Source organism: Papio anubis, chromosome 1 (assembly GCF_008728515.1).
Source record: "Papio anubis isolate 15944 chromosome 1, Panubis1.0, whole genome shotgun sequence".
NCBI lineage: Eukaryota > Metazoa > Chordata > Mammalia > Primates > Cercopithecidae > Papio > Papio anubis.
Genome location: NC_044976.1, coordinates 37948579 through 37959934, shown reverse-complemented (window position 1 = coordinate 37959934; position 11356 = coordinate 37948579).

Here is an 11356-nt window from a genome sequence, read left to right as displayed (position 1 = left end):
GAGGCAGCTTCTGCACACTCAAGGAACTAAAAGACCAGAGCCTGGGGTAGTGGGGTGGAGGGCATATCAGGTGGGAAAGGTGGGCAGAGGGCCACATCATGAGGGCGCTGTAAGCCACCTGGAAGATTTGGGGGCTTTGAGAAGCTGCTGAAGTTACAACAGGAGAGTTACATGATCACATCATTTTAAATAGTGCTCTGACACTAGGCCCAGAATGGATTGATTGGAACCCTGGAGACCAGGAAATTAATGTAGTAGGCTAGGGAGGAGTTGATAGTGGCTCTGTTCCTTCAATCCACTTGTCCAAGGTGATTTTTTGTTGTTGTTTTTTGTTTTGAGACCGGGTCTTGCTGTCTTACCCAGGCCAGAAGGCAGTGACATGATCATGGCTCACTGCAGCCTCAGCCTCACAGCTTCAAATGATCCTCCCACCTTAGCCTCCCGAGTAGCAGCTGGGAGTACAGGTGCACATCACCATGACCAGCTAACTTTTTTTTTTTTTTTTTAGAGACGGGGTCTTGCCATGTTGCCCAGGCTGGTCTCAAACTCCTGGACTTAAGCAATCCTCCCGCCTTGGCCTCCCACACTGCTGGGATTATAAGTGTGAGCCACTACACCCGGCCTAGGGTGATTTTTCTTCAAAATAAACCTAAATTCTCTAGAACTCCCTACTTAAATCACTGATGCTGCTCACAAGGTCCTTGACAAGGGGTCCATGCCTACCTCAAGTCAACCCTGACCTCCACATCAGCTCCTCACCTACTTACCATGGGCTCTTTTTCCTTGCTTCTGCTTTTGCTCATTGAGTTCTTTCTTTTCTCCATCTGGAGGCACCCACCAGTCCTTGTCAGAGGTCCTAGTTAAGCTTCACTCACCCAAATCCCCTATAGACAGAGTCCATAGTCCCCAAGTTTAGAAGTCAATTGACACACACCCTATAACTATAGTCAGGTATGTCTCTCTGTCTCCCAGTAGATGGAGATATTTGACACCACGGCCTGTACCCATTGTATTCCCAGAGCTAAGCAGTGGCTACACACACAGCTGATCTTACCAACCTCATGCCAAACCAGGGAGTCGATGCTTATAGGAATGAGACTATGAGATCTGATTAGGAGAGCTGTTTGTGTACCCCTCACTATTCCAAACCAAAAGGTCACTCTCAAGAAGAATCTGACCAGGCGTCCTTTATGTGGTGTATAATAAAAAATAGATATTTGGTCTTTGTCCTAGTTCCTGGCACAGAGCTTCTAAAACCATTGGAATATCCTGAGTGCTGTGTCTTTTGTTATTGATAATGAGCCCATTTTGACCATACCTAAGTTTATGCTAAGCAGATGACTCAAGATAGAACCCCTAGCTCGCTTCAGGATGGGGGTTGGTCACCAGAGAAACAAACCACGTGATTAGAGGGTTAGGACTTCCAGCTCCCGCCTTCAACCTCTGAGGAGAGGAGGGGGTTGGAAATTGGGTTCAATCACCAACGCCCAATGGTTTAATCAGCCATGCCTAGGTAATGAAACCTCATATAAACACTTATAATTAATGCGGTTTGGGGAGTTTCCAGGTTGGTGAACACATTGATGTGCTTGGAACGCAGCATGCCTAGAGAGGGCATGGAAGCTCTCCAGCCCCTCTCCATTCCCACCTTGCCCTGTGCATCTTTTCCTATAATCTTTACAGCCAGGTTTGAATGCATTGTTTGGATAAGCAGGAACAAACTTCTCCTGTGGGGAAGATAGTTCATAAAAAACCAGATGGAATCTCAGTAACCCTGGTGTCTGGGTCAGCACAAGCTTCTGGCCCTCTCTTCTTTTGTAGGCACATGGGTCACTCACTCAGCACCTGCTTCTGTTCTTGGGAAAGTACTGCTGCCAGCATGGAGGCAGTCAGGGGTTCCCGGCCTGCACATGGACAGCAGGCTGGGGTGCCTGGGAACCAGGAGAAGCAGTGGGTTAGCACCCAAGGAAAGGATAGCACTCGATGGTGGTCAAAGTTAGGACACTCCAACCACTTGACACCTGAATGCTACCATTCAGAATCCAGGGGAAGGGGAGAAGTAATGGTTTTTGACCAAATTCAGCCCATTGTGAGGGGAGTGGGGGTGATACAAAACTGTATAGATTCTCGTCCAAGCGCAGTGCCTCACGGCTGTAATTCCAGCACTTTGGAAGACTGAGGTGGGTGAATTTCTTGAGCTCAGGAGTTCGAGACCAGCCTGGCCAATATGGCAAAACCCTGCCTCCACTAAAAACACAAATATTTGCCAGGCGTGGTGGTGTCCATCTGTAGCCTCAGCTACTCAGGAGGCTGAGGCAGAAGAATTGCTTGAACTTGGGAGGCGGAGGTTGCAGTGAGCCGAAATCGTACCATTGCACTCCAGCCTGGGCGGCAGAGTGAAACTCCGTCTCAAAAAACATAACTATGAGGCTGAGTGTGGCGGCTCATGCCTATAATCCAAGCAATTTGGGAGGCCGATGTGGGCGGATCGCCTGAGGTCAGGAGTTCAAAACCAGCCTGGCCAACATGGTGAAACCCTGGCTCTACTCAAAACACGAAAATTAGCTGGACATGGTGGTGCACACCTGTAGTCCCAGCTACTCGGGAGGCTGAAGCAGGAGAATCACTTGAACCCAGGAGCCAGAGGTTGCAGTAAGCCAAGATGGCGCTACTGCACTCTAGCGTGGGTGATAGAGTAAGACTCCATCTCAAAAAAACAACCAAACAGAAAAACTATATAGATTCTCATCATATGTATAATAACATGCAACGTAATTAGAAAGAGGAGGTGAAAAGAGCCCATACAGAGCACACCTACTCTGTGTTGGGCCTAGTGCTAGGGAGATATTTCCACAGACATTTAGTTGTCACAAACTTGAGATAGAGATTATCTCCCCATTTTACCCAGGCCACCCAGGGAGGTCAAGCAATTTACTCACATTAGCAAAGTAATAACTGAGTATTTAATTTGTTGATTGAATATATAAAGCTCCAGTAACTATCATTAGCAGCACAGCTTTTTTCTAAGGACCACATTATCTCCTTTGGAGGGATGCCCAGAAATGATTGGACCAAAAGGTGTAAATACCAAAACAGTTATAATTATTATATGCCATAATGCCTCTTTCATTAAATGCTCTAGAAACATTAGCATACGATGTCAGTGATGAGCTCCAGTCTAGAAGCAGGTCCCTGAAGGCAGCAGAAAGGCTTCGTATCTTTTCACGTGGCATTAAGTTCTGGAAATCGCTTTAGAAAGCTAGGTGAAATGTAGGTGAAATGAATGGGAAGTAAGGTGAAATGAATTTAAGTAGGTGAAATGAATGGCAGTGTGGGAAGCATCATTCTCCTATATTTCTGAGGGGAGCAGTTAGACATCATAGTCACACTTAGCACAATTTGTATTTACATTTACTTTTTATGTTTTTGAGACAGAGTCTCACTCTGTTACCCAGGCTGGAGTGCAGTGGTGTGATCACGGTTCACAGCAGCAGCCTCAAGCCTCAACCTCTGGGCTCAACCTCCTGCCTCAGCCTCCCGAGTAGCTGGAACTAATGACTAGTGTGCACCACCACACCTGGCTAATTTTTCCGTTTTTTTTTTTTTTTTTTTTTGTAGAGACGGGGTTTTGCCACATTGCCCAGGCTGGTCTCGAACTCCTGGGCTCAAGCGATCCTCCCACCTCAGCCAGCCAGGGTGCTGGGATTATAGGCATGAGCCACAGCGCCTGGCTGCATTTACATTTTTAAAAATATTCAAAAATAGAGGATGCATTTACTTTTTAAAACCCCTTCTCTCCAACCAGAGAAAGAGCATTTTGAAAGCAGGGACCATGTCAGTTTGCTTACCACTGTAATCCCATACCACTGCACAATTCCTTGGTATTTAGTAGACTTTTAATATCTGATGAATGAAATAGAGAAAACCTTCTTGCAAATAAAGTTGAAATGGAAAATGCTATTCTTAGCACATAGGGTGCCTGGGCTCCGCTACAGAGGCTGAATCACAGGCCGTGGGCTGCCAACATCGGAGGTGTATTTATACAGAGCAGCAGCACAAGGAGGAGCAGTGAGTGTGAGTGTGGTGGCACAGGTGCTACATACCGCACAGGTGCTACATACCGCACAGCTGCAGGATTCCCAAAGAAAAGAAAAAACCCAGTTCAAGTTCATCACTCCTAGCAATCAGTCTCCAAGAGTCTTCCTTTGATTCTTAACTGAGTCAGTGTTTGTATCACGGAGACTGTTTGAGGGACTAGAAGCTAAAACATTCTATCTGCCACTCAGTGACACTTTTCTTCACTGATAGCTGGAGGGACAGATGTCCAAGTCTGCCAAAACCTAGGGCTGTTTTTCTGCCTTACACCACAACCTCATAGGGCTGCATTTACCAGTGCCCTAAACTCTAGTCTCTTAGGTCTGGCAGGTTCCATACTCTAACATAGTGGTCCTAAAATATGAAACTGCATCAGAATCACTGGAGGGCTCGTTACAACACTGGTTGCTAAGCTCTACTCCCAGGGTTGCTAATTCAGTCAGTCTTGGGCAAAGCCAAGAATGCTCGCTTCTAACAAGTTCCCAGGTGATGTGGAAGCTGCTGGTCTGGAGACTATACTTTGAGAACCACTTTTTCCAAGAAAAGTAATGACATCTTAAGAGGCAGTAGAAGCAGTCCATTCTGGGTGCTAACAATACGGAGGTGTGTTGTCTGGAGATAACTTTAAAACAGTAATAAAACAATTAAAAAGTCAGTCACTTTTGATCGGGCGTGGTGGCTCATACCTGTAATCCCAGCACTTTGGGAGCCGAGGTGGGTGGATCACTTGAGCTCAGGAGTTCAAGACCCGCGTGGGCAAGGTTGAAAATCCTGTTTCTACAAAAAATACAAAAAAAAGTAGCTTAGCATGGTGGCATACACCTTTAGTCCCAGCTACTTGGGAGGCTGAGGTAGGAGGAGGTCAAGCTCTTGACCTGAGCTCGGAAGGTCAAGGCTGCAGTGAGCCACGATCATATCACTCCAGCCTGGGTGATAGAGTGAAACCCTGTCTGGAAAAAAGAAAAAGGAAAAAAAACCCGGTGCAGTGGCTTATGCCTGTAATCCCCGCACTTTGGGAGGCTGAGGTGGGTGGATCACTTGAAGCCAAGAGTTTGAGACCAGCCTGGCCAACATGATGAAACTCTGTCTCCACTAAAAATACAAAAATTAGCCAGGCATGGTGGTACATGACTGTAATCCCAGCTACTTGGGAGGCTGAGGCACGAGAATCACTTGAGCCTGGGAGGTGGAGGTTGCAGTGAGCCAAGACTGCACCACTGCACTCCAGTCTGGGTGATAGAGGGAGACTGTGTCAAAAAAAAAAAAAGAAAAAGAAAAAGTCAGTCATTTTTTATTATCATCATGCTCATGCAACTCTGAACAATATCAGTCACAAAACACTCCTGAAAAAAAATCTTTCAATTGTTTCTAAGTTGAAATAGTTGCTGTGGATGCTCTTAAATATAAATCAAGTTAGCACATTTTATTGCTTATCATTAATAAACACTGTATTCTATATAAAAGTTAATTTGGGAATCTTACTATACAATTGGTCTCTAAGACACCTGGACTGAGCTAGATGTGCTTATTTGGAGGGCAAGTTCTTACTGATTCAGAACAGTTTGAGTTCCTTCAAGATCACTGTGGTCACAGTTTGTGTCTCTAAGCCTTGTGTTACTACAGATTGCATTTAAACAATAGATTTAATGAAAGAGAATATGGTTGTATGTGATTTTTCTTTTCCAAGTCATCTTTTTTCTGGGGTGAAGTTCTAGATGAAGATTCTAAGACAAAACATTTGCAAACAGTGGGACTTGGCCTTAAACAATGTACAGTAAAATAGTAAGCTTTACAGTTGTCACATGGATTTGGTAATTGTCTTCCTAGACATCAAAAACACAGCAACAAAAGAAAAAAATAGGTAAATTAGACATCATCAAAATTAAAAGCTGTTACACATCAGACAACAGTATTAAGAAAGTGGAAAGATAACCCACAGAATGGAAGAAAACTTTGGCAACTAATGTATCTGATAAGAATCTAGTATCCAGAATACGTAAAGAACTTTTTCAACTCAACAATAGAAAGACAATCTTACTAATATACAGGCAAAGGATTTGAATAAGCATTTCTCCAAAGAATATAAACAAATGGCCAAAAAGTACATGACAAGATCAACATTGGTCATTAGGGAAATGCAAATCAAAACCACAATGAGATACCACTTCACATCCATTAGATTGGCTATCCTAAAAAGTTGAAAATAACAAGTGTTGGCAAGGATGTGGAGAAACTGGAACCCTTATACATTGCTAGTAAGAATGTTAAATGATGTACAAATTTCCACTGTGGAAAATAGTTTGGCTGTACCTCAAAAAGTTAAACATAATTACCATATGCCCCAGCATTTCCAACCTAAGTATATACCTAAAAGAATAGAAAATAAATGTTCACACAACAACTTGTACACAAATGTTCATAGCAGCACCATACACAATAGCCAAAAGATGGAAATAACCCAAGCATCCATCAACAAATGAATGGATTTTAAAATGTGGTATATCAATATAGTAAAATGCCATTCAGCCATAAAAACAAACGAAGCAGTGATACATGTTAAAACATGGATGAGCTTTGAAAACACTACACTAAGTGAAAGAAACCAGATACAAAAGGCCACGTATTACATGATTCCATTTATGATGACTGCTTAGGCACAGTGTTTCCTTTTCGGGGGATGAAAATGTTCTGGAACTGTTATTGAAACACCAGGAGTTCTGTCTAGGTCCTGATGCTCACAGCACAGAAAACCGATGACTGAGAAAACGAAGGAGAAGGCTTTAATCGGGTGCTGTAGCCGAGCAGATAGGAGCTCAGTCTCAAGTCCATCTCCCTGACCAACTAAAACTAATGGTTTATATAGCAGGGGAGAAATGTAATGATGTGTAAGAAAACAGACTGGGGAGGGGCAAGGAAGCAAACATGGTGAATGAGGGGTCTGGCATCTCATTGTTGGAATGCGGTGATTTGGTGAGTTTCCATTCTTTGATACTTTTTTTGAGAGGCCTGAAAGTTATTTCCTGATGAAGAAACTCAGATAAAACAAATGTAAGTTTCAAGCCTTAAGACCAGAAGGGTCAATTCCTATTCATGCAATAAAACTATCTATGGGACTAATGGGTCGGTTCCAGAACTAGATACTGATAAGGGTTGCACAACATTGCGAAAGTACCAAATGCCACTGAATTGCACACTTTAAAATGGTTACAATGGCAAGTTTTGTGTTGTGTGTATTTTGCCATAATAAAAAGAATCGTTGATTGGGCAGGACTTCTGGTGATGGTGGAATGAAGAGTTCACAAACTCTGTCATGAAAAACAACTATAAAACTGGACAGAATTGTCAAAGACAGACATCTCAGGGCGCTAGAAATTGACAATGCACACAACAAGTTGAGAAATGGTTATTCATGAAAAACTGCTGAACTTCAGGTAAGAATGGTGGCAATCTGCGGTGCTCTTGCCTGGTACTCTCATCTCTCTGCTCCCTGTCCGGTGCAGATGGCACAGCCATGCTACCAGGGCAGAGCTGGTTGTGAAAAACAGCAGTTTCGCTGATGCTGGAAAGGGCTGACTTGATTTAGAATAGAGAACGAAAAACATATGCCAAGTAATATTCTCAGTAAGAATATCAAGCTCAGTGGGAATTGAACTGAGAAAGCCCACAGCTCTGCTAGCCCGAGGTTGCAGTCCCACTTGGCAGCCAAGCCAGAAATTTAACAAGGAGATCCTGGAAACAAGAAAACTGAAGAGGGACTGGATGAGCTCTCCCCACATCCCTGGCTGTTTGGAAGGCTGCACCACACGTACAGGCAAGGCCCAAGAGGGCTCTACCTCTGCACACATTCCTGGCAGACTGAAGACTATCCACACAAAGTAAGTACCAGGAAAGCCCATTGGAAAGGAAAACCTGGGGAAAACTTGGAAAGTGCTCAAACTTTGAATGCACTCCTCAACCCACACACAGATTTATAGGCAAAGAGTGGAAGGCTTGCTGGCACAAAGTGTTTGAGTAAAACCTCTGACTAATCATTGGTTTACCACTAAGATATTCAGACACAAGGGTGCCCCCTAGGAAGCCAAGATTTTAAAAAATAAGAAGAATTAGAAACAAACAAACAAAAAATACTTGAGACACACAGCTCTAAAACACTGCTAAGAGAGACGATTCTGCAAATTTAATCTAGGTAAGTTTCTAAAAGGCAAAACAAATAATAAACAAGCAAACAAAATCAGCCAGGTATGGTGGCTCGTGCCTATAATCCCAGCACGTAAGGAGGCTGAGGTGGGAGGATCACTTGAGCCCAAAAGTTTGAGACCAGCCTGGGCAACATAGTGGTAATACGGAAATGCTGGTAAAGGAAGAGCATAGTCCCATTTATTTATTCATTTATTTATGAGACAGAGTCTTGCTCTGTCGCCCAGGCTGGAGTACAATGACACCATCTCTGCTCACGGCAACCTTTGCCTCCTGGGTTGAAGCAATTCTCCTGCCTCAGCCTCCTGAGTAGCTAGGATTACAGGCGCATGTCACCACGCCCAGCTAAGTTTTTGCATTTTTAGTAGAGATGGGGTTTCACCATGTTGGCCAGGCTGGTCTCAAACTCCTGACCTCGTGATCCACCCGCCTCAGCCTCCCAAAGTGCTGGGATCACAGGGGTGAGCCACCGCACCTTGCCCGAGCATAGTCACTTTTAAATGATACAGAATGAGGGGAGGGAAGTGCTGGGTAGAGGAGGATGTGGTCCCTGGCTAGGGCTCCACTCCCATGGCCCTGGATGAGGACAAGCATTTTTGTTTTCCTGCCAAAATGCTGCATTTCCAAAGACCACCCTGACCCGCCACGCCCCTATCCTGTGCCTATAAAAGCCCTGAGACCCTAGCTGGCAGACACACAGGCTGCTGCACATGGAGAGGAGCGGATCGGTGGAAGAACACAGAGGCAGCTGAAGGTAGAGAGAGGCACATCAGCGGAGGAACACACGGGTGGCTGGACGTCAAGAAGGCTGCACCGACAGGGACCGGCACGCTGGCAGTCCCCTGACAGAGCAATGTAGAGTGTGGCTGGGGCAGTGAGAGGAGAGTCTGGGTTGCTGAGTGCCTGGCTCCAGGGGAAAACCATCTCTCGTCTGGCTCCCCCATCTGCTGAGAGCTAGTTCCACGCAATAAAACCTTGCACTCATTCTCCAAGCCCACGTGTGATCCGATTCTTCCGGTACACCAAGGCAAGAACCCCAGTATACGGAAAGCCCTCTGTCCTTTCGACAAGGTAGAGGGTCTAATTGAGCTGGTTAACACAAGCCACCTATAGATGGCAAACTAAAAGAGCACCCTGTAACACATGCCCACTGGGGCTTCAGCTGTAAACATTCACCCCTAGACACTGCTGTGGGGTCAGATCCCCGCAGCCTCCCCGTCTGTATGCTCCTCTAGAGGTTTGGACAGCGGGGCATCGAAGATGTGAGCCACACCCCCATCACACGCGCTGTGAAGGGGCACAAGGGAACTTTTTCCGCGTCAGTGGGACCCCATCTTTACAAAACATAATTAAATTAGTCAGGCATGATGGCATGCACCTATAGTTCCAGGTTTTCAGGAGGCTGAGATGGGAGGATTGTTTGAGGCCTAGGGGTCGGGGGTGAAGACTGCAGTGAGTAGTGATTCTGCCAGTGCACTCCAGCCTGGCAGACAGAGAAGACCCTGTTTTAAAACGAAACAAAAAACTAACCAGCAATAAAACAGCCCTCAGGGGAAAAATCAGAATCTGGAGTCACTACGGCATATTATTTTAAAATCCAGTGTTCGACAAAAATAATGAGACATGCAAAGAAATGGAAGATGTGACTCATTCTCAGAACAAACCACATCAATAGAAAATTGACACTTTTCAAGACCAGGTGTTGTATTCAGCAAACAAAGACATTAAAACAGCTATTATAAATACGTTACAAAATTTATAGCAACTATGTTTAGAGAAATAAAAAAATTTAATGTCAAAGACTCAACAAATAGTAAATCTCAATAAAGAATTAGAAGCTATAAACAAAACTTAAATGGAAATTCTAAAGTCAAAAAGTACAATAACAAATGAAAAATTCACTAAATGGACTCAGCAGCAGACCTGAGATGTCAGAAGAAAGAATCAGTGAACCTGAAGATAGTAGAATAGAAATAATCTAATCTGAGGAAGAGAGAGAAAGATGAAAGAAAAGGAATAGAACCTCAGATCTGTGGTATATCATGAAGCACACAAACCTATGTCAAAGCATGATGTCTATGGAAGTCCCAGAAATATAAAAGAGAAAGGGGAAGAAAACATATCTGAAGAATTAATGGACAAAAACTTTCCAAATTTGAAAATTCATCTACAGATTAAAAAAACCCAAGGAACTCTAAGTAAGAGAAACATAAAGAAATCCACATTTAAACACATTGTCATCAAACTGTGTTTTTGTTATTTGTGTGTGTGTGTGTGTGTGTGTGTGTGTGTGTTTTGAGACAGAGTCTTGTTCTGCCACCCAGGCTGGAGTGCAGTGGTGTGATCTTGGCTCACTACAACCTCCACCTCCCAGGTTCAAGCAATTCTCCTGCCTCAGCCTCTTGAGTGGCTGGGATTACAGGAGTGTTCCACATGGAGAAACCACGTCTCTACTAAAAATACAAAAATTAGCTAGGCACTGTGGTGCAGACCTGTAATCTTAGCTACAGGGAAGGCTAAGGCATGAGAATCACTTGAACCTGGGAGGCAGAGGTTGCAGTGAGCCAAGATTGTGCCACAGCACTCCAGCCTGGGCAACAAAGTGAGACACTGTCTCAAAAAAAAAAAAAATCAATAGATACATTAAAACAGTACACTTAAAAAAATTTAACACAAAAGAAGGCAGTCAAGGAAGGGCAGAGAAACAGGACAGGATAAATATACAAAACAAATAGAAAAATGGCAGTCATAAATCCAGTCATACCAATAAATACATTAAATGTGAATAGGCTAGACAGAAAAAACAGACTGTCAGACTAAATGTTTTAAAAAGCAGGATTTAATTATATATTGTCTATCAGAGACACATGTCAAATTCAAAGACAAAAGTAGGTTGAAAGTAAAAGGATAATAAAAGATATATCATATGAACAGGAACCCTAAGAGAGCTAAATTGGCTGTATTAATATCAGACAAAATAGGCTTTAAGATAAGAAATATTACTAGAGATAAGTATAAAAAGTACTCCTACAACTCAGTAATAAGAAGACAAATTGTCTGATTT